This window comes from Pleurodeles waltl, chromosome 8, assembly GCF_031143425.1.
Source record: "Pleurodeles waltl isolate 20211129_DDA chromosome 8, aPleWal1.hap1.20221129, whole genome shotgun sequence".
Lineage (NCBI taxonomy): Eukaryota > Metazoa > Chordata > Amphibia > Caudata > Salamandridae > Pleurodeles > Pleurodeles waltl.
Genome location: NC_090447.1, coordinates 1,137,581,386 through 1,137,607,565, shown reverse-complemented (window position 1 = coordinate 1,137,607,565; position 26,180 = coordinate 1,137,581,386). Strand labels below are relative to the sequence as shown.

The 26,180-nt window shown below is 44.7% G+C and overlaps 1 long non-coding RNA gene across 1 annotated transcript in view; it reads left to right on the top strand.

The window, feature by feature from the left end:
* The first annotated feature begins 6,304 nt into the window (after positions 1 to 6,304).
* Positions 6,305 to 26,180, top strand: part of LOC138249193 (uncharacterized) — a 47,029-nt gene continuing 27,153 nt past the window's right edge. The window contains exon 1 of the long non-coding RNA XR_011194771.1: positions 6,305 to 6,484. This is a non-coding gene — a long non-coding RNA (uncharacterized lncRNA). The remainder of the gene's footprint in view (positions 6,485 to 26,180) is intronic.

Below are 26,180 nucleotides of genomic sequence, written 5' to 3'. Positions count from 1 at the left end.
TCATGTGCCTAAGGTTTGGCTAGTAGTGTGACTCACTGTGGTTGGCAAATGTTGAAAGGGAAAGATTTAAACAGCAGTAAATCCATTATGGAAGCCTTAATGAATTATACTAATATCATTTGGCAAGAAAAATGTGGGACAAGCAAAGATTATATTTTTGAAATTATTTGGAAGGATGGAGTAGAACTTAAGAAAGATTGAAGGAGTGAAGAACCAGTAAGCGAGTGGCCCAGTGGGCACTGGTGGAGAAGGGAAACACACCTTGTTTTTGCATTACCATGCATTGAAAAATGTTTGACACATTAACTTAAGCAGACAGACACATATTACAAAGCCAAAATTGCAGTGCCAATTCTGCCAAATTGAACAATGCAGCTGTTAGGTGATCATGGATGGCACTGGTGAAAGGCCATAGCGATGGAGGGAGGTTATGGTCATGTTGCGTGGGCTCTCATTATCCTAAATGAGACTACTGGATTTCTAGGCAGCAGGATCAATCACGGTGTGGGGGACTGAGTCGGACCCACATGTAAGGAACTCTGTCACCCTAAATCCGGTTTTTGCTCCAGCTAACTAGCAGTGCCTCATTTCTCCCAAGGGGAAGAGACGATTGGGCAGCCGAGCGCATGACATCTTTGGAACTTCTCAGGGAAGTCGTGGTCACTCAGATCCAAACCAAGTCTCTCATTTACAGTATGATCTCATATACAAATGACAAAGGCAGTATAAGTTTTATATAATGTTTTAATAAAACTACTGTATTTTAGATAATAAGGCGTGAGCCGCAATAACCAGAACCATACAACACAGTAGGATTGAAATAGTCACCAGGAGAGTAAAACATAAGAACAAAGCTATCATGGTGTCTAATAGTTTCTACTCTCCCTCTGCTTGGTCTATTTCGAGCACAGCATGTTAAGCTTCTAACTTGCCTTTCTGATCCCTGGGGAGACATCAGCCCTCATATCTGAGCAAAGGCCTGTGATCTTGGTTCAGCATCTGCAACAAGGCAGTCAGCGTCTAGTTGTGGTTCCCTGGTCGGAATCTCCCTCTTGCGTGTATTGGGACATGGAAGTGACTTTATAACTAACATGTCAGCGTGATCACAAAATGACCCTACGCAGAAATGCCAAAGACAAAACTCCTACCACGTCTATCGGCATTGTACCAGACTGTATCCTTGACTGAAGCACAGAGTGAACAGGAATGTGTTATGGAGAACTCCAGTGCTGAAGTAGGCTAAACAGTGTGATATGAATAAAAAACAAGACCGTAGAACTGGCTATTTGAAAAATAATAGTACGAAGCCTAATAAAAAAGCATTTAGAGCAAAGTGCACAGAGGCTCTAAGCTGCAAGCAAATGAATAAAATACATCCAGGGCAAAGTGCACAAAGGCCTAATGCCTGAAGCTAATGCGCAAAGGATACGTAAAACTAACCACACTACAGTCACTGGATACTGGGATACATTTTACCTGCCTTGCTTTAAAAATACTGTGAGTCAAGGGAATATTCTGAAATACCATCCAATCCTTTGAATCAAACCTTTGATAAAAACCATTCCAAGCAAGTAGGTGAGAAGAACACCCCTATCCAGAAGAGCTCCCTTGTTTCTTCATTTCAAGCTTTTATCTATTCAACATTACATATTTGTTCTACTACTCTTATTCTTCACCCTTGGCGTTAATACACACTATTTAAACTTTACATTCTCTCATCCAGTCTTTTGCCATTTAAAAACATCTAAATTTCAAACATGGCCCTCACCTAACCTATCACCAACATCCATTTACCTAATACCCACCCATACATCCTTTCACGCATTTACCCATCCAAGAGATCCAACCCACCTGAGGAATCTGTTCACCCTTCCAGGCATGGAATCCTTTCACCCATACCCTTTCATCCACCTGGGCAGGCATCCTTTCACCCCTATGCCCTTTCATCTATCCTTCATCCACCCATGCATCCTATCATCCTCATCAGCCACCTATATCATTATTATGCACCCTTTCATCCACACAGCCTTTCACTCATATTATATTTCACCCATCCTTTCTCCTTCAATCTTTCTTTCAATTTCCCTAAACACATCATAGTTCAAGCTCATTTTATGAACCTTAGTCTGCTGAGTTGCAGATAGAAGAGGTCATTAATATTTAACGCCCTCTGCATCTGCTAAAGCAGGGTGTTGACGAGTGAGTCAACAACACTAGTACACTATTGTAGTTACTATATTACTAATTGCCAATAGGCAAGCAATAGGACTTACCACCGCCTGCCACTGCGGCTGCCGAGACTCCCCCCTCATCTACTCCTGCAGCCGCCTCTGCGATGGCGCTGCTGGCCCTGGCACTGGTGGTTGGTGCGGCTAGAAAAAAACATTACACAATTTAGATGCCAGATACACCCCCCCATTGTTTTTTTTAATAGTAAAATACAACCTCAACACATGACTATACTTTGGTTACCATCATCTCTTCTATCAAAATATCAGGTGGGTATTTTGTTGGTTGGTAATTGTTTAAAAGTCAGGTAGTCAAGTAAAAAGAAAAACTTTTGTCAATGGAGGGGCAAAACTAGCTACTGATGAATCTGAGTTTTTCACGAAAAATAAGAATTGGTCAATGAAGGACATATGATCTTGGTTGGCTAATGCAATGGGGCCATTCTCCTCATACTTCCAACCATGGTGCACGGTCATCAACTTCTAGCATACTAATAATACATACACAACATTGGAGGGTACAAACAGTTACATGACAATATTCAAAAACACCTTTTTTCCCTTTTTTTATCATTGAGCTGGAGAAAGAAAAAGAAAGCCTTCTCATGAAACATGCATAGAATACCTTACGTGGGCATGCAGTCTTCAGTACATTGGTTCTATGAGCCTTACACCCACTCCACAAGATAAGATATATAAGGGGAGAGGAAAAGCTCACTCACAAAGCAGAAGAAAGGAAGCCAAAAACAGACTATTACAGTCAGACAGTTTGAAGAAAAGAAACTTGAAATATAGAAAATAACTAAATAGGACAATGCACGTATAAGAAAAGCCATCTGCCCTGGCACTTGTGGAGGGGCCACCTTCACCTCCTCACCCGCCTCACAAACCCTCTTCCTGCCCCTCGGTGCTGGATGATGTAAGAATTTTTTTTAGATAAGATTAGTGGTACTGTTAATAAATAATATCTCCAAGAATACTATTTTTTTTAAAGGAAAATGCAAATGCAGTAACATTTCTACATTAGGGGCTCAGAGCGCCTGTATTATAATAATAATACTAGTATCATGGACCATCCTAGTACAAATTTCCTAACCCTATTCCAAATTTCCTAAACTGCATTTTAGAATTACTAATAAATTGCAATGTATGATTTCTATAGTTCTCATCTCATTCTCAGTCTCTCAATACATAGATTGGATGCATGCATGTAAAACTACTACACATCACTGGGAAATTGCTTGCCAGTAGGCACTTTACAAGCTACAAAAAATAAAGGGACAGAGAAGTGAGAGAATATGCCAACTCGCTAATACTAATATTAACTATGAGTATCTTAGAGAGGGCACAAGAGGAGTCTCTGTGTTACTTCTTAATCAGCCAAAGTAAGCACCGAAAACAAGTACAATTAGGTAGCACTGAGTATCTGTCTAGATGACAGTCACATAATATTATATTTGTAACCTAAAGTTAACTTACCTTCCTGTGAGCAGCATGCTTGCTATTTGGGAAGAAACTATTAGCATAGAACACAAGTAATAATGAATTATTACTCACTGAGCCCTGCAACCTCTACGCCTAGCAGGTCAAGCAGGTCTGTTTCATGGTCCAGGATATTGGCCCACCAGTGCGTTAGCTGTTGCTGAGTGCGCTGGACCCCAGAGCTGCCGCGCACAGCCCAGCGTACCCTCTCCCAGCATTGCAGGCACTGCTGGAGGCCGTACCCAGACACGGGCCTGCTGCCAAGGTGGAGGGGAGGTGGTGCTGCACATAAAACACCAAGGCAGCCACCTCCACCTTGGAAAAAATAGGGCAGGGCTGCACCTCTTCACATCGTCGCTTCCCGCAAGGTGGTGGTTGGGGGCCTGGCGCTGCTGCTCCCTTGCTTTGCCAATGTCGCTGGGGACTTCGGGGGAAGAGATAAGAAAGAAGGAAAGAAAAAAAGAAAGTAAAGCATAAAAATTACAAAATAATGTCACAAAAAAACACAAACAAATAGGAAAAAAGTTAAAACATAAATACACAAAGAGAAAAGGTAATATAGTGAACAGAAACTAGGGGAATACAGCTTTTAAAAGTGTGGGATGGGACAGATATTGAGGGATATAAGACTAGACCCCAGCATCATAATAAGCAAAAAACAAGATGGCTACGCCCATGCGAACCACGTGGTGCCATTCGTCGAGAATTCCAACACGAGGATCTACTTCGCATTGCCAGTGACGTTAAACGTCTTGCAAACGGGCGTGGCAAGAAACTCCGCTTGCTAGCGGAACTCAATGGAGTTTTTCAGTGACTTCGTGGTCTGATCAGCGGTCATTTACATTTTGCATTCCCCTGATACAGCATGCCGCATCGGTAATAGGTCAAACCACTTTAGCCATTAGCTCTCTTGCACTGTAAGTGACACATTTCACCTGAGGACATCCACTTATATAGAAGTGCACTTCAGTGCCAGATCAGTGCAGGCAAAATGTTGAGACAAATGTGCCCTTTCTTTCGATTGTTCCCCTTTTTTTTTTGCCATCTTTGTGTTTTTAAGCTATGTCTTCACAACTGAGTAATTCAAACCCAATAGTAACTTTTTGTGCCAATAAGAATAATATTTTTGTGTACTGGAATGTGCATTTGAACTGAAAAAGATTTCTACACCTGTTCTAAGTACACCTGCTTATGAGGAGGCACCTGTACTATACTATTAAAATGATATGCAATTATTACATTTGAATGTCAACACTTTATTGAAAGTATATATGTTTTTTTTTTCTTTTTGTGGTATTTGTTTGTAATTGAAAAAATAACGATCACATTAGCTTTCCAAGGCCAGACCTTTTCGGTTTGGTGGTGACTGTGTCTAATAAACGTTGCCATTTCCACCCAGAATAAAAATATCATAATATCAATCGCCGATGATACACTAATGAATACATACAACGTAAACAATTTAAAGAATAAATGCAACGGTTTAAAAAAAAAAAAAAAATCTTACTGCCAATGCCACATCCTGAAGACAGTATCTTAAACCTTAGCTTTTTCATTGCACCTTCGAGATATGCGTGTGTGCTTGTGTGTCTATGTTTGTGCATTTATGCATTTCTCCCTATGTTTGGAGTGCGTTTGTATACGTATCTGTCTCCGTGCCTTTATCTGCGTATGCGCGCCAGTATGTGCCCCACATTTGTTTGTGTGTACGTATTTGTACCTATAAGTGTATGTTTGAGTGTAGGTGTGCGAATGTATTGTGTATTTGTCTGTGTGTGCGAGCGCACAATGTCTTAGATGCGGGAACTGTATGTTCTTCTATATGTTTTATTGTCTATGCTGTGCTAAATGAGAGTTTTGTGTTTGCCGTGCTAGATGTGTATATCTTATGGGTTCGTGGGAATGCTGTTTTGTGTGTGTCGATGTACTTATTATGTCTTCCTGTATGTGTGCTTATGTGTGCTTGAAGCGTTAGATTAGTATATTCGTTGTTCATGACTGTGTACTTGTTGCCTATCTGCAAAACGATTGCATTGTTCGTTCGTGGCTGCGGTCTTGTGAGTGATATAATGGAAGTGTGGAATGCTGATTCTAATATGCTGCTCTCCTATGTGTAGTGCTTTAAAGGCGTGATTTGTGCGGTTTTGCTTACGTTGTTAACTCTGTTATGTTATTGCGCTTGCACCATTGTACTACCGTCTGGTCTTGTTCTGCTCTTCTTTGCGCGATGGCCTAAATCGCTGTATACTCGAGTGTGGATATACTCTTGTCTGCTAATTGTGTATGTCGTATTTCGTGCGTGCGTGCACCGTGTGATGTGCTGGATTAATCATGTGATGTGTTAAATGTCGCTTGGTGTGTGTGCGTGAGGGCTGTTTGTGATATGCTAAAAATGTGTCCGTTGTGCCAGATGTAAGCGCCCCCACATGCACATTCACCCCTCCTTCCCAGGCCCGTCCAGGGCAGGGTTACCTTATCGCCCACATGACCTCTCTGCTGCTTGTCTCCGCTTGCCCGGTTTTCCCCTCTGCTCCGGAAATAACCCGCCCTCGCACATTGAGCTGCGGCCCATCTGCTGCCAGAGCGGCCAGGAATAGAGGCCGCCTCAGACACATACTGTGCTGTCTGAGCCAAGGAGCGGGACCAGGTGGCCCATGACCTGACGCCCACCCGCACCCTCTCCGTCTGGCATCAGGAAACGGCAGCCTGCCCCAGCCACTAAACATACATACCCCTGTGCCTACACAATTTTTCACGAAACAAAGAACTAACAGGTGAAATCTATGATCTTTCGCATACTCTGGAATGTCTATTTTCCTCATTTCCTGTACTGTATCTCAAATATATTATTGCAATGATTTCTGTACTGCGGCATTTATATAGCCCCTACTACCTACTGAAGCGATTGCCTACCTGGGTAACATGCAACACTGTGTTGGCTGTGTGGGCGGAAGATGTTGTCTTAGTTATGCTTCAATGTGAGAAGTGTTTCCATGTCGTGCCTAATGACCACCAAAGTGCGGTTATTGTGTCGTGGGACACAGCACTTAGCAGTGTGGTGGATGATGAAGTGTGAAAGACAGGCACACTGTTTATGGTTTTCAGTAAACTGGTAGCTTAGGTGGTATACTGTCCAATCTGAGATTTTGGTTATAGTTGTGGTCCTGAGCTAGCATGGTTGGAGGGAGAAAGAAGTAGAGAGACCTGTTGGGATGGGCATTTTTATGTTGGTAAAGGTACTCTTGTAAAGGGCTCAGATGCCCCTGTGCCATGTCGGCGCTATATAAAATCACAAAAATAAGTAAAAAATAGCATTCAAAGACATTCTATATTATTGTATTGTAGTTGTTTTTTGCAAAAAGTAATCTTTCCCTACTGTTTCCTTCAAACTTTAATCACTGTAAAGAATGATGGGAAGGGCCACAAACCTTTTAACAGAGTATGAATGATTTTCCAAGTTGTGCCTGGAAAAAGCAGAACTGTACAGCTGTGTTAATTAATGGTGTAAAACAAGGCACACCAAAAAAGTAGTCCAATGAAGTAGATCCAAGTGGAAAATAAATGAAAGTCCGAAATCACGTAGTTAGTGAAGATAGAATTTATTCTTGCCCAAAAAGAGTTTCATCCACAGCTACAGCTGACACGTGTTTCGTCACATTGACTTTATCAAGGCTGCAAGTCAAATGAAACAACGAAGAAGCATAGAATGAGAGATACATGTCTGTTAATGTACAGGGATGATAGAAGAAATGATAGAGGTGAAAAATAGCAAAGAAATCGAAGCCAGTACTTAAGACTGCCATACATGAAAATTGGCTGTGTCACATAGTGAATGAACCGTGCATATTAGGATTTGTTATAAGAAGTGCACCTATTCGAACAAGAGGTAGGAGTTGAGAAAAGTCTAACAAGTTGTGTGTAAAGATGAAAAAAGAAATATAGAGATGTTGTGCCACTAACCACCATTAGTGAGAGTTAAAGAAAAAACTTGGGTGAGGAGTAATGAGGAAAAGCGCAATGGAAACATACCTATTGGGAAAAAGGTCGTTAAAGAAAATAAAGTTGAAGTCTAGTAAGGTGAGACAGTATGTGTATGAGCAGTTCGAAAGTAGAGTGATTTTCTGAGCCATCTGGGGCCAATGACATCCGTATTGTCGAGACAACGATGTTAAAGTGGTTGAAAACGGTGTGAGTTATTCAGAATAGCCATGGTAAGCCTGGAGATGTAAAAAATGAAGATATGTTAAGAAGACGAGTAACAACATACTTGATGTCAATATATTTCGCCATAATGGTCTTCAGACTTAATAGCTATAGCATCAAGTATGAGTATTAATGTGAAGCCATCTTGACAAGGGTGCTGAGTCAGGTTATTTAAAAAACTAGAGAAATAAAGGTGTTTTGTGTGGTGCCATGCAAGTACAAACGAAAAAATGGGGGGTGAAAAAAATGTTCACAGTATTAAGAGGGGTGGTGTAGTTCTGACATACGTTGCCAGTCATCCCAAGTGGTTATCGTGTTGTCTAAGAGAACCAGGTATTAGGTAGCAAGCTGCATAAGGAAATGAAAAAAACAAGAATGCTAATTCACAGGATGAGATAGTCTCATAAGGTGTGTTATGACAAGTCACGTAAATGGAGGATCTGATAATACAATTAACTAGATAATGAAAAGGAGATGAAAAAAGTGTTTTCCCTTAGTCTGGTGGCTTTATGGCCGTAGTTGAACCAGAAAAAACGGGCAGTATAAAGAAGGTGCTGTCCGTATGTACTCATTATGTTTATTGAAAAACTATTGTTGGGACCCAGAGGTGGCGGTACAGCTCTATGTGTCCCACACAATTAAACAAAGCTGATGTCACATGTACTTCATGCATGTTCCCGGGAAGCATATGGACGTAACTAAGTTAGACTCTAGACTCTCAACCAGTTCACTCAGGAATGTTCTATTTCTATTTTTTCAAGCCATGTTAACTGGTCCCTTCAAGCTGTTTTATTTGTTCCAAAGTTTCACATTTAATGTTGTTATTCTTTCTTCCCTTCTTCAAATTTCAGTCTTTGTCTTATAATGTGGCTTAACCTAGAAATGTTTGGAGGGGCCATGGCTTGGGAGCTGATGGAGTGAGACACGCCATTAGAGTCCTCTCCAGGCTGCACTGCCTCCTTGCTCGATCTGAGTGACATCCTGCATGAGGGGGCCCCTCTGATGAATTGGGGTACCCCGTGATAGTGCCCTGACATCAGATGCACCCGAGGTGGCCCAGAAGAGAGATTGCAGCAGCTTTGCTGACAGTGGTTGAATTGGTGGCCATGTGGCCTGCCAGGATGGTGGCTTAGACCAAAGTGGCCTGAAGACCTACTCATAGAGGAGACACCCCTAACGGGGGCTAAAGGAGAGGCGGCACTGTGGCGAGGAACAGCCCACAACCCCTGACAACCTGCTAGTGCCTTGCTGACCGGATACCTCCAATGGGGGCTGATGGCCGGTGCAGAAATTACAGCTGTTGGCCAGAGTAGCTGCGGGGTGACGGCCTGTATGGAGAGCTGAGAAAGAGAGGATAGGGCTGTCGGGTGGAGATGGCCCACTGCAGCTCTGCTCCCATGGCAGATCTGGTGAGTGAGCCTCCCTTGGAGCTTGGCAGACCTTTATTTGGGACCCCATGCCGGGCTGTAAGCCCAGGGACCTGCGGCGGCACCCCAGGGGTGCTGATTGCTTCAGGTGGGGTCCTACATCAGACCATCAGTGAGCTCCAGCGCTACTGGGAATTCTAGTTCATCCTGAAGACTGAGGGACCATTCTGGGATGTGGCGTTGATCGGAGGGCACTGTTGGGGCCCACCTGAGACATTGCTGTAAACTAGGCTTAGTAGACAGCCTGTCCCCTGCCCTTTCTTTTTCCCCATCCCCCCTTGCACCCGGGACTCAGCTGGAGCCATGGCATGCCAGCCCTGCCCTGTGGGGGCTAGCTGAAATGACGCTTCTGGGGGCATCTGGTGCACAACCTTCTTGCCCTTGAACTGTGAGGGAATTGTGGCCAGCCACCCTCCTACATCACTCCAGGCGCAAAGCAAAGGGAACATACAGTTGGGCTCCTCCCAACCTAGAACCCTGAGGATATTGCTACCCAGGCCAACTGTGGGCAGGAGGACTTCTGTGGGGTCCCCCCCCACCAATGGAGGGCCCAATATTTAACTGGCCATTGCTCTGCAGGGAAGTGCCTCATTCCAAATTCCATGGTCCTGAAGGCACAGAGAATATGGGACGTACGCCTAAGGTGAAGGAGGGATGAAGGGGATGGCTGGCCTTCACAGAGTCTCCCTTGCCCTGCTGCTGCAGGGTCTGGGTTGGCTGACACAGGGTCAGAATCATTCACTACCCTGGACTCCATTTTGGCAGTAAACAACTCAAGGGAGGCCCTGGAACACAAACTGGACACCGTGGTGGTAGATTTGGCCACTGTTATGGATGATCATCGCAAACTGTTTGACGACCTGACAAACAGAAAGCATGCGGTAACGGATATTTTCCCAGAGGTGTGGAGGCTTCACTGCACAAATGGCTGATGAGCTAAAATGTATTCATACCTTGGAACACAGAGAGTGGGGGACTCTTTAGGACGTGCACGTTGTAACAACATATGCCTTGTGGGGTTCCTGGAGGGCAAAGAGGGGCTTTCATAGTTGGACTCTCGCTCCTAGGCGAGACTACTGGTACAGGGGTGACAGCACTTCTGTTTGTAGGTGATTGAGCCACTCCTACAACTAGTCACACCTGTGAGCCCAACCTGCCCGGTTCACAAGCAGTACTTCACCAAAACACAGACCATAAAGGTGATTTCTGGCAACCCTATGCATGGACTGTACATGAGACCTTTCAGGGAAGTCGTGGTGGAATGAAAGTTATCCTTTTCTCTCGTTAGCAATAAGTCTCATACACACAAAGGCAATAAAGGAGATATAGGAGAGTTTTCAATAAATTAATTGAAACGACTGCAATCTGCAATAAAATACATGTGCTGCAATTATTAGTATAATGAACATTAATAAAAGCATAACTCTGAAGATGAGAGTTGTGAATATAAAAACCTAACCATCTTACAATAAACAGGAGGTATGAAATTCCTAACCAAGAAAGCCTAATCTCTACCCTAAAGCAAGCTAGGTGTGATAAACCTAATCTGCCAGTACCATGTCCACGAGGAGTGCCCCCCCAACCCTTGTTACCTTGGAATGAGGTCTTTAGGTCAGACTCCGTGGTGACACAAAGGCTGACTACTGCAGCAAGGTGACATGCAGTGTAGATGGCATCTGGAAGGAACCCCTCTAATGACATTGTCCGTGTGAAGTGTATTTATACTCATCATGTAGGATCCCTGACGCAGGTATGTACCTAAACAACTGATAATGTGGCAGACTTGTGTCGGCAATTGCATAAACAATTCCTAAAAAGTGAGCATGTTGTTCCTGTCACACATAAGTTAAAAAGGGACATAAGGACAATAACTACGCGTATCACTGATAGTGATGCTGATAATGACGCCTTTTCAGAATGGCACTGATAATGGAAATCAAAACATTTCCTATAAAAGGTAAGCAATGGCAGCAAGTTGAAATAAATAATAAAATAAATGAAATAAAACAGAGCTTACTAAGTGGATAAAAGGTCACCAGGTGACTGGGCAACAGGCCTGCAAGCCAAAGGCTAAGCTAACTTCCCAATGGGAAACTAAAATGTATTGATCACACCCTCATTGCAGAAACAAGGATGCTAACTCACTATCGAGGGTGCATGAGTCCAAGTCTATTATACTCTGAACTAAAAACCTAAAATCTAGTTAAAATCTGAGCTAAAATCATACAAAAGAGATATCATGTCAACCATGGCAAGCAAGGCAAGTCAAATACGGGCCAAATTTTAAAGGCAATTTGATGTTGCATGTTATATTTTGAAAAAAGCCAATGGTCATATTTTTCAACCAAAGCTATGGTCTTGAAGAACGTCTCCAAAGTCATCAAATGGGAGTGCATTCAGGAATGACTCCACATCGGCAGATGTCAAATCGATCACAGGATTGGCAGAAAGATCCACTGAGCAGAAGTGAGCCGCGTAGGTCGCACCTCCATAGTGCCAGATGTCATTGGAGCCAGTTCACAAGGGGTGGCCCACTGGTGGTCTTGCAAATCATCTTCAGTCTCATGGAGCACAACCGTGAAGGAACCCTCACGGGAACATTAACAGTTCCTTGTCCACAAGAGTTACTGGCTGTACTGCAAGACACACCAACACTGTACACTCGAAGAGGGACCAGGTGCAATGAAAGACATGTTGCATGCACCACAGGACTGGTCGAAATGACAATGACCAATCATTCTCCAGTTCCTCCAGCAATGGAGCACCAAAGTAGTGCATCATGCGATAAGCTAGGCTGGCAGTAGCTCCATAGCTCCACTTAAATGAGAAAGCACAACCACTGCGTATCAGGAATAGCAGTAGCAGTATTCTGTCAATCAGCCCCAAAGTTATAGGAAATCTGCCAAGCACACTCAAAAAGAGTGAATGGATAGTTGAAAGAATGACTCCGAAAGTGGTCTGGAAGGCGGAAACAAATCCAGACCCAACAGCCTTAAAAAAGTGTACAATCCCTGCAGTGCTCGAAGCGTTGAGTATTCTGCAGACCAGCTCTTCAAATTGCTCTGGGAAGTTGGTATTTAATTGGATTATATCTCAGCTGATGACCTCGCTATCTGGAGTGTGTACATCTCCTTGGTCGATGTCAAGGCCACTTGTTTTTGGAACAGTAGCGCCTTTAGTCTGCTCAGCTTGTCAAAATTTACATTAGTTGTGTCAAAGTGAGGCCACGTTTCTGCTACTCGTATCTCTGGTGTGGGGGGGAATAAAACATGCCCACAAAAAGTTACAATTTGAGAAACTGAATTTGGGTAGGCAATATCTGGTGTCATTCCACAGCAACTCTGATCGATCAGAACCACAAAACTTCCATTCAGAAGTATATGAAATGCTAGACAAATCAAAGGGATGGGAGTGCCCTTCAGAGAGCATACCAAGTTTGTGACCTCCATATTGCAAAAGCCGTGAAGGGACGCCTGTTTGCAAATCATTGAATGACTAACAGTAGTCTCACATTCGCTTCCACTCAGAAAGACCTCTGTTTCGCCGTTCATACATTAGAACTTGAAAGACATCTCCCACTCTTCCTTAATATAGCTGTCTCCTAGCTGCTTGTATCTGCCTACAGCAAAATGATTCAAACATTTTGTGAAACGAAAGGTGGAAATTGGCAGATTTATAACCCCACATACTAACCATACTGTTGATGGTGTCTCTGCTACAGTGCAAGGCAGCTTTTCTAACTTTTCAATGTTAAGCATGTTGTAACTTGCTTCCTTTTTAGCCATTATCTGTTGCTCCCTGAACAACTTAAATGCAGCAAACAATTCACTACTGTTGATGTATTTCCAAAGAACACAGCCATTTTTCAGAATCTGCAATGTCCAACCCAACTTCATGATGGAACGCAGCTGACTTTGCCCATGTTGTAAAAGTGACATGTCATTCTGAATTATATAAATTGCAGATGACAAAATATTGTTAAGGCCCTCATTTTGACATTGGTGTTAAAAACCGCTTACCACCACGTGATGGCCTCCAAAATATCATCACTGCAGCTACCATCCGTCCGCCATATTATGATCACTGCCAGACTTCCGCCACAAGAAGGGCGGAAATCATGCAGTGATCATGCTGGCGGACGGTGGCAATCTGGCGCTGCTACCACCAGCACCGCCACGCCAGTTGAACGCTGCCAGCCATATCATGACCTGTGATACGGCCTGGCGGTGTTCTGCTGGTGGGCGCTGATGTCAGTAGCAGCACCCCTTCCTGTTTCCTGCTGGAAGACCTCCTTGACAAAGGTAAGTCAGGCATCTGACAGGGGAGGAGGGTGGGGGTGTTGTGTGTGTGCCTGGTTGTGTACATGAATGTGTGAGTGTTTGCGTGGGTGTATTCGTGTGAGTGAATGCGTATGAGAGTGCGTGTCTGCATGTCAGTATGATTGTAAGAATGTGTGCTGGTATGTCTGGAAGTATGCGTGTATGAATGCGTGTATGCCAGTGTGAGTGATTGCGTGGTGCATGTCTGTGGGTGTGTGCGTGTATGGAGGGTGTGTGTGATGAACGAGGGGGCAGGGTGTGTGTGTGATGATCGGAGGGGGTGGAGGTATGTGTGTGATTATCGGAGGGTGGGGGTTTGGATGGAGAGAGTAGGGGGTGTCAGGTGTGACTTCCGGGGTGGGGGAGACACCTACCTGTGACAAGGAAGGAATTCCCTGTCACTGGTAGGGCCTACCGCCATGGTTTTCATGACGTTGTAATGCCACGAAAACCATGGTAGTAGACAGGCTCATAATGCCGCCGAAGGTACTGTGCCAGCTGCCAGGCTGGAGATTGACATCTCCAGCCCGTCGGCTGATACCGCCATGGCGGTATGAGTGGAGAAGTGGCGGGTTGGCTGCAGCCAACCTGCCATTCTCATAATGTGGCAGTATGTAGCACCAGCTTGTTGGCAGTACTACCGCCACATTTCCACTCACCTCCGGGGTCATAATGCTCCCCTTAGATGTTCTTTAACTGCTGCTAAGGTGTTAGTGCATAACCATTGTTGGCACAGTTTCCCCACACTGCATGTAGTAACTATACCAGAGAGTTGACCCAAGACATAGCAAGGGTCTGGCCGGCTAATCTTGAAACCCCCTGAGGAATTACCAAAACGTGCCTTACACCCATTTGTGTCCAAAGGCCATGATAACTACCCACTGGGACTTGAAAGTGTGAAATTAAAGGTACCATACTGGACCCAAGCATTCAGTACTTCTTCAGTGACACTTAAATATTTTTGCCAATTGGTGAATTTTGTTGGTGTGGGGATACTGGGTGTATTCATTTCTATTATTTTTGCTAACCCTATGCAGGATGTTTGTTGAACTGTATTATTTAAAAATGTAATTTGTACAGGAATAGGGCATGTTCTAAACAAAGTCTCCCTACCCTGAATTTGCCAAACTTGTGTTCCCCATACACTTTTCTCATAAATAGTGTTCTTCCAGTATTCCTAACCTTCAATAGCAAGCTGGGAAACAAAGGAATCTGAATAGATTAATTTGGTGTTGGTTAGCCACATTTTCTGCATTTTAGAAGGTGGTAATTTAAAATAATATGACAGTGCATTTGTAGTGTCATGCCCAGAGAAATATGTGAATTTATATACATATGTTTTCAGGCTCCTCACAGGTGGAGTTGAGCAATGTTCCCATTGTGTGTGACTAAATACTGCTCTATGTCTAGTTGCTTGATACAGAAAGTAATGTCCCCAATGATGATAACAGAACATTTCCCTATAATTCACTGTGTTCATATCCACAACTTCACTTTCAAATACAGTGCAATCCTGCAGTTCAGACAGCATAGAATCAACTGTTTTAACATCCCAGTCATCAGAAACAACACCAGGTGTAACTACATTACTCATTGAAATTTTGAATACATAAGGACTTTGGATAACAGAGCTTCCCTACTCTGAATTTGTCAATCTTGTGTTCCCCATACACTTACACATCAGTATTGCTCTTTCAGTATTCATAACCTTCAACAGCAAGCTGGGAAACAAATGAATCTGAATACATTCATTTGATGTTGGTTAGCAAAATGTTCTGCATTTTAGAAGGTGGTATTTGAAATATTATGACTCTGCATTTGTAGTGTCATGGCCAGAAAAATATGCAAATGTGTCTACATATGTTTTGGGGCTCCCCTTAGGTGGATTTGAACAGTGTTCCCATTGTGTGTAGTTAAATACTGCTCTATATCTATTTGGTCGGTGTAGAAAGTAATGTCTCCAATGGGGATAACAGAACATTTCTCGATAATTTGCTGTGTTCATATTCATGTCTTCACTTTACAGTGTAATCCTGCAGTACAGACAGCCTAGAATCAACTGTTTTAACATCCTAGTCATCAGAAACAATACCAGGTGGAATTACATCAGTCATTGAAATTTTGAACACATAAGGAATTTGAATAATCTCAGTAGGCCCATATACATCAAAAGAAACTTTATCCCAAACAAGGACATCTAGATTTGGTACTGCTGAAATGTTCACAAGGGACAAGTCTCTTCGGACCTTATCCAAGGAGAAATATGGTGTTGGGACTTCATCCACTGGCACGACAGAAGAGCGTTCAGGAAGATACTGACCATTTATCAGGAGAAAGAAAACAGTCACAAAACCAATCCATAACAGAGAGGCAAGCAATGTCAGAAGTATCCACAGATAATGCCATTGATAGACCAAACATTATTTTTAGGCCAGATATCCAGCTTGCGTGTCTTTGAAACAGTTTCAGTTGAAGATGTAGATGAAGTTGAAGAAAAGGCATCTTGATCAATGAAGTAACTAGAAGCAGTGTTTGCAAACATAGGAGCCGGTGCTGAGCTGGTTGATGGATCCATTTCACATGGAGGTTCATAGAGGATGATGTGGTCAGTTTTGTTGTATTGGAGTAAAAACAGCTACATCTTGGACAGTTCTTGTCAGTGAAGTGGTAACAGGAATTAGCAGAAGCTCATTCTCTACCCTCCCCATGCTCAAGGAGGCGTTTGTAGCATTGTTGTCCATTCTGGTATATTCAGAGGCTTTGTTGTTTCTTCTTTGAAGATATCCTATTGGCTAGTGAGAGGGGATCAGGAACTACCCAGGGGACATCGGGGTCTACTGTGCCAGATAGGCCACATGGTGCAATTTGATGTTGTCTATGGAGACAAATCTGTTCCCTTTGGAAACCGGCAGCAATGGTAGAATGACAGTTCTGGTGCCTTGAATTCCCAGGACTGGAACCGGTGCTCTGTAGGATGGGCCAAATTCCTTCTTCACAACAATCTTCTCACAAACCAGATCTCCGACTTTAGGAATCCAGCTTGTAGATGTTGTTGGTAGATCCCTTATTCCTAAGGTGGCGGCACTGACAGATGAATTGTCATCACAAAATTGTTGAAGTTCCTGTAAGACAGTGAGGCGTTCATTTATGTCAAATGGTGTGTCTGCCACCACCATAGTCGGGCCATCCAGATCAGGAACATACATAGGTATCCCAAAAAGGACCTCATAAGGAGTGCAACCCCACAAGGACCATCTTGGCAGATTATTCAGTGCTCTCTGGACCCATATAGGTGATGAAGCCAACTGCAGCCTGAACCTAATGCTCTTGCTGTTAAGGACTGCTTTAGGTCACGATTCCTCCTCTCCACAACGGAATTACTCTCTGGATGATATGGAGTTAGTTAGACCTGGCATCTTTTGGCATATTTCCCCTGTCTTTTTGCCTTCTGACCTCCTGTTTTTATGGTATGTTGGGCTCTGTTTTGTTTATTGTCTCTGCATACTTTACCACTGCTGATCAGTGCTAAGGTGCAAGTGCTCATTGTGTAAATCGTATTGGTGATTGGCTTATCCATGATTGGCATATTTGATTAGCTAGTAAGTCCCTAGCAAAGTGCACTATGGGTGCCCAGGGCCTGTAAATCAAATGCTACTAATGGGCCTGCAGCACTGATTGTGCCACCCACATGAATATCCTTGTAAAGATGTCTCAGACCCGCCACTGAAGTGTCTGTGTGTGCAGGTTTTAACTGCCAATTCGACCTGGCAAGTGCACCCACTCGCCAGGTCCAAACCTTCCCTTTTGCTACATCTCGCCCCTAAGGTAGGCCCTAGGTAACCCCATGGGCAGGGGGGAGTGTGTTTAAAAGGTAGGACATGTACTGGTGTGTTTTACATGTCCTGATAATGAAATACTGCCAAGTTCGGTTTTCACTATTGCAAGGCCTACCTTTCCCATAGATTAACATGGGGACTGCCTTTAAATATCTTTTAAGTGCAGTTTCCCATTGGGAGCAGATGGAGATCTGGAGTTTGGAGTCTCTGAACTCACAATTTAAAAATACATCTTTTGGTAGAGTTGGTTTTTAGATTGTCTGTTTGAAAATGCCACTTTTAGAAATTGGGCACTTTCCTGCTTAACCATTCTGTGCCTCTGCCTGCCTGTGGAATCCACGTCTGGGTCAGACTGACAGTTGGGCTGTTTGTGAATTCCCTCCAGACAGTGGCACAAAGGGAGCTGAGGTGTGTCCTGAATATCCTGGTGAGTCTCCTGGGCTAGAGTGGGGATGGAGGAGCTGACACCTGCACCTGAAAAGGCTGTGCCTGTCCTCACACAGTGCAGTCTCCGACCCCCTGGAGTGTGTCTGAGGGCAGGCCTGGGCAAGGCAGGATCTTGTGAACAACAGAGACCTTTCCTTTGAAGTTTGCCTACTTCAAAGGCAGAAATAAGTATAAGTAGTGGACCCAAACACCAGACTTTTAGAACACTTCTGTATCAAGAGGAACCTCTGCCAGGGAGAAGAGGTGAAGAGCTGTAGGAAGAGTACTCCCCCTTTGCTGTGTGTGCTTTGCTGGGTTGGCCTGAAGTTGCTGCTTCTCCCTTAAAGACGGCAAAGACTGGACTTTGCTGTGTATCCTGCTTGTGAAGTTTCTCCAAGGGCTTGAAGTAGAGCTTGCCTCCGGTTGGAAGTCTCAGGGATATCAAAGATTTCAGGTTCATCCGCCTACCTCAATGGGAACTCTGTGTTTTGTGCTGCAACAGAAGAGAAACCCTCACAACGCCATAAACGATGCCTGCACCGTGACCTGATGCTGCCACACTGAGCCGTGCCCTGCTTCACACTGCAACCCTAGTCTCACCATCACCGCCACCTGAACCCATCACTGCGCTGCTGCTTGCACCATGCCTTGTGGGTCCCACACTCTGCATCGCCTTGCTCACACCCCAGCCTTGGTATCCCCGACAGCGCTGCTCTATACTGACACCGATGCCACACCCTGCATCGTGGCCTGAGGACACCACTCGTGTGGCACCACAGCCCCGGTCCTTAACAGACACCTCTGTCTGCACCGTGACTTGTGGGCAATGCACAGAGCCCACCCTGTGTTGTACTGCCGCCTTCGGCCTACCGACGACAACGCTTCAGTAACAATGTTCCTGCTGCCTGCACCATGACCTGAAGACTCTGCACGTAGCACTGTCCCACTTCACCCCACAGCCCTGGGCTCGCCAACGCCAGGATGCCGTCACCGAGCTGCTGCCTGCACTGTGACCTGTGGGCACCGCATGTTGCATCATCCCGCTTTCCACTGCACCCCGAACGCCATCACTGCCAGCGCTCCTGACTTCATCAGCCTGGAGTTCGATCTGCAATGCATGTGACTTCAAAGACCCGCTGACCTCTGCATCGATCTCAGGAACTGACACCCACCAATACCTGCTTATGCCAGCGACGCCGCATTCCGGATCTCATTGTGCGAATCACAATGCCCTACATTTCCAAGGTACTGTTTGCGGGTCCTCCCAACACCACAGCTTGCCCGTGACGCCACAGGCTGGCCTGAACTGTTAGATTTATTGTTCACGACGCTGTGATAGCCCCAGACGGAGCTATTGACTTCAAGAAACTGTATTTTTAAGTTAATTCTTGCAAAATTCATATCTTTATTACTTGCTGCAATCCTCTAAGGATGTGTGTGTGTGTTCAACTGACCAGTGTTTGCTTGAGAACTCTGGGCGGATTAAATCATAGAGTTGTTTTATGCATTGTGCATAATCTGGAATGTAAATTCTGCGAAAGTTAAAGAAACCAAGTAATGACTGCAGTTTCTTGATGGTATTTGGTGGTTGAAAATGAGCGCATTTTTCTAAAAAGTGTGGGGCCAGGCTCTTGCCTTCATCTGATAACTCGTACCCCAGGAACAATACATTGAGAAAGGTTAGTTTTGTTTTCTCAAAATTGAATTTGTAGCCTAAGGCGGCAAATCCTAACATGATCCGATCGACCCTGGCAAGATGAATGTTGGCGTCGTCATCTGTGAGATAGATGTCATCCACATAGGGCAATATCATGCAATATTGATGATACACGGGCAGAGGACAACCTAGCCATGGGGCAAATGACAAAAGCATTTTTGTGAGCCAAATGAGAATGTACTGAGGTCCTGACTTTCAGGCACTACGTTTTGGCAGAAAAAAATGTTGGAACATCCAAGGTTGCTTTGTATTTTTTATGCACTATGTCGTTAATTAGTGCGGTGCTGTGTGCATTTTATATCGCATATGTGCATGTGTAGTTGTTTAAATGTCTGTAATCTAAGACTCTTCTATATGAATGGTCTGGTTTTGCAACTGGGAATAACGGGTTATTCATTGCAGGGACATAGGGCTCTATTACTCCCTAGTACTCCAGATGAGTAAGGATTTCTCTCATTGGAACTTAAGCCTCATGTTTAACAGGATATTGGGGCTGAGGCTGAGGTGTAGACCTTATAGGTATTACATGGAAGGGGGAATCCTTATCCCACCCTACGTGGTTGCGATACAGTGTGGGTGCCTGCACCATAGCCCAGTTAACAGCATAGGCTTGTTTACTGCATCCAGAACAAGATCTGAGAAAGAAGGCAAAATTACATCTTCTCATGTGGGAGTTTGCGGACGTACTCGGGTGGTCAGTCTTTTTCTGCCAACAGGATATCACAATTAAGTTCTCCTAGAGATTACACTAATAGTGCACTCTACGTCTCCCTCAGTTTTGATATTTAAAATCATAAACACTGTCGGGTGGGAGGACGCACCCATCCGCAGTCTCGATTACAAAAAACTTGTTAGTTGCTATCACATCCAGATAATCTTTCAGACTTTGGTGACATATTGTGACTACTGCAATGCTGTCCAGCAGGGTCACTGCCCACATCTTGTTCCTCAGCAATGGTCTTAGGTTTGCTGGCATGTTTTATTCAAATCGCTGTCATCGTCTTTTTTTTTAATTGTGTCTTTTGTTGTGGGGATTTGTCCTCTTTCTTGTCTGAGGAATGCTGTGAGTCTTTCTTCTGTTTCACATAGTCAGTGCATTGCTCTGACTGGTCCACTCTTTCACTCTGTCTATCCAGCGTGTCCTGAAAGGAACGGGAGGGAAGTTTATCAGTATATCTGTCAGGAGCCTTTAAAGTATCTCTAATTCTGAGATAGATCTCCTTTCAGAGCTCTCCGGATGCAGAGAGTCTGCTCTTTGACTTCTTCTGCCTTTATTTTATTTTTGTTTATCCCAACCTTTTTTAGAACCCTCTTGTGCTTGTTTAGTACCATCTTTAGGACCCCAAAACTATCACGTCTTATACTAGTATAGGGCTCAAAAATATTTTTCCGTAGTTGACTCTCCTGTTCCAAATGTGGAATCTCCCGAAGTCACTGGTGTATAACCAAAGCTACCGCTTCCCTTTTAATGTTACTGAGTATTGAGGAGACTGTGTCGAAGTTCTGCATCAGTTTCATCCACAAACCTAGGGCTGGAGCAGCCCTGTGCTCATTTTGAATTTGTTTTAACACTTCCGGTAAGTTCGCAAGTGTTGGGGTACCATGCATGGTAGTGTAAATTGAAGCAAAGACTGTACCCTATGTGGAGTAGTCGTTCACTGAAGGAACCATTCCAAATGGCAGGCACATTGTGAGAATTCTATGTTTATCTTTGGGGTCCCATATGGGGAAACACTGCTTCCAGCTGGTTAGTTTTTTGTGCTATCCAGAATGGAATCTTCTCACTTTCCGTGGGTGCCTTGCCCATGATAGAATGTACTGTTTGGGGGTTAATCCCATTAACAGCTAATTGGTGACCAGCTGGTGCAGCCAATCCCGGGGCAGAATCCAAGGACCACATAGCGAATTGTACCAATCATCTGTACATCAGCTATTTGCATTGCCTGAATGCCAGGATGTAGTTTATATGTGGCAAACATGGGCCAAGTTGGTCCGTCATTACTTAGGGGACCTAATCCTATGGGTTGTATTACATGTGGTAGGGTACCGCTGAACCAGTTTTGATGTTCTTGATAAAAAAAGCTGTATCTCTAAATATCGGTAAGCCTAGTATCATTGCGGTACGTTCGCTATTTGATATGTGTGAAATATATGTGTTGTATTGTCTTCTTCAGGAAAAGTGACAAGGAATAGAATATTTCTGTTTGGTAAGCCTTGTGAGCTTCCACTATAAATGTGACATCCCCGCCCTCATCTGTTAAGCCATGGGTTGCTAGATGTTGTGTTAATGCATATCTGACATTTTCTGGAATGTTTATAGCATTAGCAATGCTAAATAATGGGCACGGAGAAGGAACACCAAATGGGGAAAAATCCTTTCAAGGATTCAAGCTTGAACAACCTAGAGCCTAATTAGGTACTCCCTATTCAGCTGAGAAGGATTACCCCTAAGACCACGGACAACGCTTTATAATGGTACTTAGGGTACATGCTGTGTGTGTGAGAGAGATATTCAGGAAATTTGTAAATTAGTGCCAAAACGCCATTGTTGTTGGCACCATGTGCTAGATGGACCCTCGCTCTAAGGTGAGACTGATGGTTTAGGGGTGACAGTACGTCTGTTTGTAGACGACTGAGTCACTCTTACAATAAGACGCAACTGCCGGCCCAACCCTCCCGGCTAACAAGCAGTACTTCACCAATACTCAGACGATAAAGGTGATTTCTAGCAGCCTTACGCATGGACTTTAGATGAGACCTCTCAGTAAGTTGTGGTGGAATGGAAGTTACCCTTTTCTTTTGTTAGCAATAAGTCTCATACGCACAAAGGCAATGAAGGAGATGCAGGAGAGTTTTTAATAAATTTATTGAAAAGACAGCAATCTACGATAAAATACATATGCTGCAATGATTAGGGCAATGAACAGTAATAAGAGCAGAATTGTAAGAATTGTGAATATAAAAAACCCCACCATCTTACAATAAACATAAGATATTAAATTCCTAATCAAGAAAGCCTAATCTCTACCCTACCGAGAGCTAAGTGTGATACACCTAATCTGCCAATACCATGTCTAACCCTTGTTACCTTGGAATGAGGTCTCTAGGTCAGACTCCGTGGTGACACAAAGGCTGACTTCAGCAGCATGGTGATGTGTAGCGTAGATGGCATCTGGAAGGAACCCCTCTAATGACCTGTCTGTGTGAGGTGTACTTATACAGATCATGTAGGATCCGTGATGCAGATATGTACCTAAACAACTGATAATGTGGCAGACTTGTGTCAGCAATCGCATAAACAATCCCTAACAAGTGTGCATGAGGTTCCTGTTACACATAGGTGAGAAAGGGAAATGATGACAATACCTATGTGTACCACTGATAGTGACGCCGATAATGATGTCTTCTCAGAATGGTGCTGATAATGTCTATGCCCCCAACACTGAACAGTTGAAATGCTTGGATAAGTTGTTGAAGGTTCTGGCCCCATACCTAACTGGCCACATCTTGATTGGGTGGGACTTTAACTGTGTAACAGACGCCATCTTGGACATGCCCCATCAGCCTTTGCGAGACTGCCAGGTTGTATGGACTGCAAAAAAAAGGAGTGGATGGAAAGCAGAGATGAGGATTGGTTGACACCTTGTGTTTGACAACCCTGTAGAAAGAAACTACTCTTTCTACTCACCCGTGCACTATCTACTTGTGTGATTGGTTACTTTTCTTTTCTTTCCAGGGGGTTCGTACCCAAGTGCATCATTCAGAGTACTTGACCGTACAATATCCGATCATAGCCTGCTCATGGTCATACTGGCCTGGGTTCAGGCGTGCACTCACATACCCAACTGATGCCTTCGGTGTGAGAATCTAGAAGACCAGGTGTTCGTTCTGAGAGAGCCTGGGGAAGGACGTTAGGAGCTTCTTTGGGGCTAATGGGGGTTCCACAGAATCAACATTGACAGAATAGGAGGCTTTTAAGTTTCTTGTGCAATAATGTTAAATTGCTTGGACAGGAAGGATGCGCAGAACATTGTGTAAGGAGGTGAAAATGCAGGAGGGATGACTGCTTGCGCTAGAACAGTGCCACCATATCAACCTATCAGTACAGGGTTCACTACTGCTAAAAAAGGTTGCCATGGTAGAATGGCTGCGATGCTGTGACTAGACATGACATGACTAGAGCACACTCGGAGGGTGAGAAATTAGGCGCACTGTTTGCATGGCTAGCAAATCCCACTAGGTGCGGCTTTCCAATTGCGGAGGCCACAGGTGTGGGAGTGCCCAATTTTATGACCCTCTCCACATATACAACCTCTTCTGTGAGTACTGCACGGGGCTATATGTGGTCCACCCTCAACCAGGACCTTCTGCTATGCACTTATTCCTGCACTTGCTGCTATTGCTGGTCTTTGAGCCGGTGGTTGTGGAAGGGCTGTGTGCTGTATATCGGCTGACTGTGTTGCTGCTGCAGTTCGGGCTATGGCACAGGGGAAAGCTCCAGGCTCAGATGGTTTACTGGTCATGTTTTATGCTGCTTACATTACTCAACTGTCCCCTTGGCCAGGCCAAGGTGCATAAGTTGGTGTGGGATGCCCGAGTGTTGCCCTCCACAACCAGGGAAGTCCTGATTGCCCCCACTCTTAAAAAGGGACACATGGCGCAGGATAGGGCATCATAGAGGCCCCTATCCATGCTTAATGCTGATTACAAAGTACTGTCCAGTGGCTGGTGATGGGGCTTCTACCCCACATGCTGGGACTCGTCCACAGTGACCAGATGGGATTCATTCTCGTGAGGTGTACAGCGTTCAATATCAGATGGGTGGTGACACTGCTACTCACCGCAGCAGAGCTTGATGAAAGGGCGGCGGTCCTGACCATAGATATTGAGAAGGTGTATGACAGTCAGGGCTGGGACTACCTATATGCAGTGCTGAGACTGCTGGGCCATGGGGGTGGGTTCCTGGCATGGGAGCGCTTACTATATGTGGCCCCCACTGAGAGGGTTCGTATGAGCAGAATGATCTCGGACGCCAATGAGGTGGAGCAGGGTACGCACTAGGGTTGTCCCTTGTCCCCACTGTTGTTTGCCCTGGTGTTGGAACCACTGGCATGCAGGGAACAAACAGGGGTATGTTATTGTGGTATTTTGCATCAGGGGCTTGTGCACCACATTGCATTATATGCAGATGATATGCTGTTCTTCCTGAAAGATTATGGAGTGACTGGACTTCTGGAGGAATGTGGTGCTCTATCAGGCCTGAGAGTGTACTGTGGTAAAACCAGTCTGTACTCCCTGCGGGAGACCTCGGCCGCCCTCCACCCTGGTTATGGGATTACAGGTGAGGCTGCCACCTTCCAATATCTGGGGGTGCAGCTCTCTTGAACTGAGGCTCAGTTGCTGGATGGTAACCTCTGAGGAGCCCGGCCAGTGCTACAGGGATCAAACCGCTTTTGGAAAATGCTTGTGATGTCAGTCGCAAGGTGTGTAACAATCATCAAGATGATCGCATTGCCCTGACTCCTATATTATTTTGCTACGCTTCTGGTAGCAATCTCCTGCTCCATGTTCAGTGAGATGCAGTCCTTACTAGTGGATCTCATCTGGGACTCCATCCCGGTCACCGTGGTGAAACTATGTGTTCGACTTGGGATGAGGGATTGGCTGCCCATGACTCTGAGGCATACTACCTGGCAGCCCAGCTGCAGTGGGTGGCCAGGTGGGTAGACACTGTGTTACAGAGCAGATGTTTGTGGGGGGGAAGGAGGGAGTGCCAACAATGACCTGGGTGAAACAGCTCCTGATGGAGCCAAAAAAAGCCCAAGTGAAGCAGTACACGTTGCAACCGGTGGCCAAACACTGCTAGTTGTGATTCCTACAGCAGACAAGAGTGGTGGTTCCCTGTACCCCAGTGATACCCCTTTGCTGGCTGACATGCTTCTTGCCTATAGAGGGGACTCAACGTTTGGGGGAATGGGTGGCTTTGGGGCTGCTAACAATTGGGGATCTTTATGAATCTACAGCTTGTGACCCTTTGAGGACTTGCAGGCGACATATGATCTGCCTGTAGGTCATTTCCTCTTCAATGGCACTGCATCAGCATTTCTGCGGTGATGATGGTGGCGGGGGCAGGAGAAGCTGCCATCACTACAGGGTTGCTGCTCTCAGAGACACCTGGGTGGCTGACAACATCACTCCTATTACGGATGCAGACTGGGCTAAGGTGCAGGCCGAGATACCCCTAGTCTCTCGCAATGCCTGTTTAAAGTTAATTAACTTTTATTATCTTCATATGGCCTACCTTACACCTGCAGGGATCAACAGATTTTTCCTGGCTGACACTGACATGTATCTTATGCTGTGGAGTTGCCGATAGTGACGGGGTTTTGGGCAGAGGTGTTGACCCTGATCGCAGTGGTTACAGAGTGCGTTCTGACGAGAGAGCCCACAGTTGGTCTCATGGGTATGTTTCCACAGCCGACTAAACACAAAGTCACCACGTGGTTTAGCAATTTGGTGCAGATTTTAGCGAAAGGACAGAT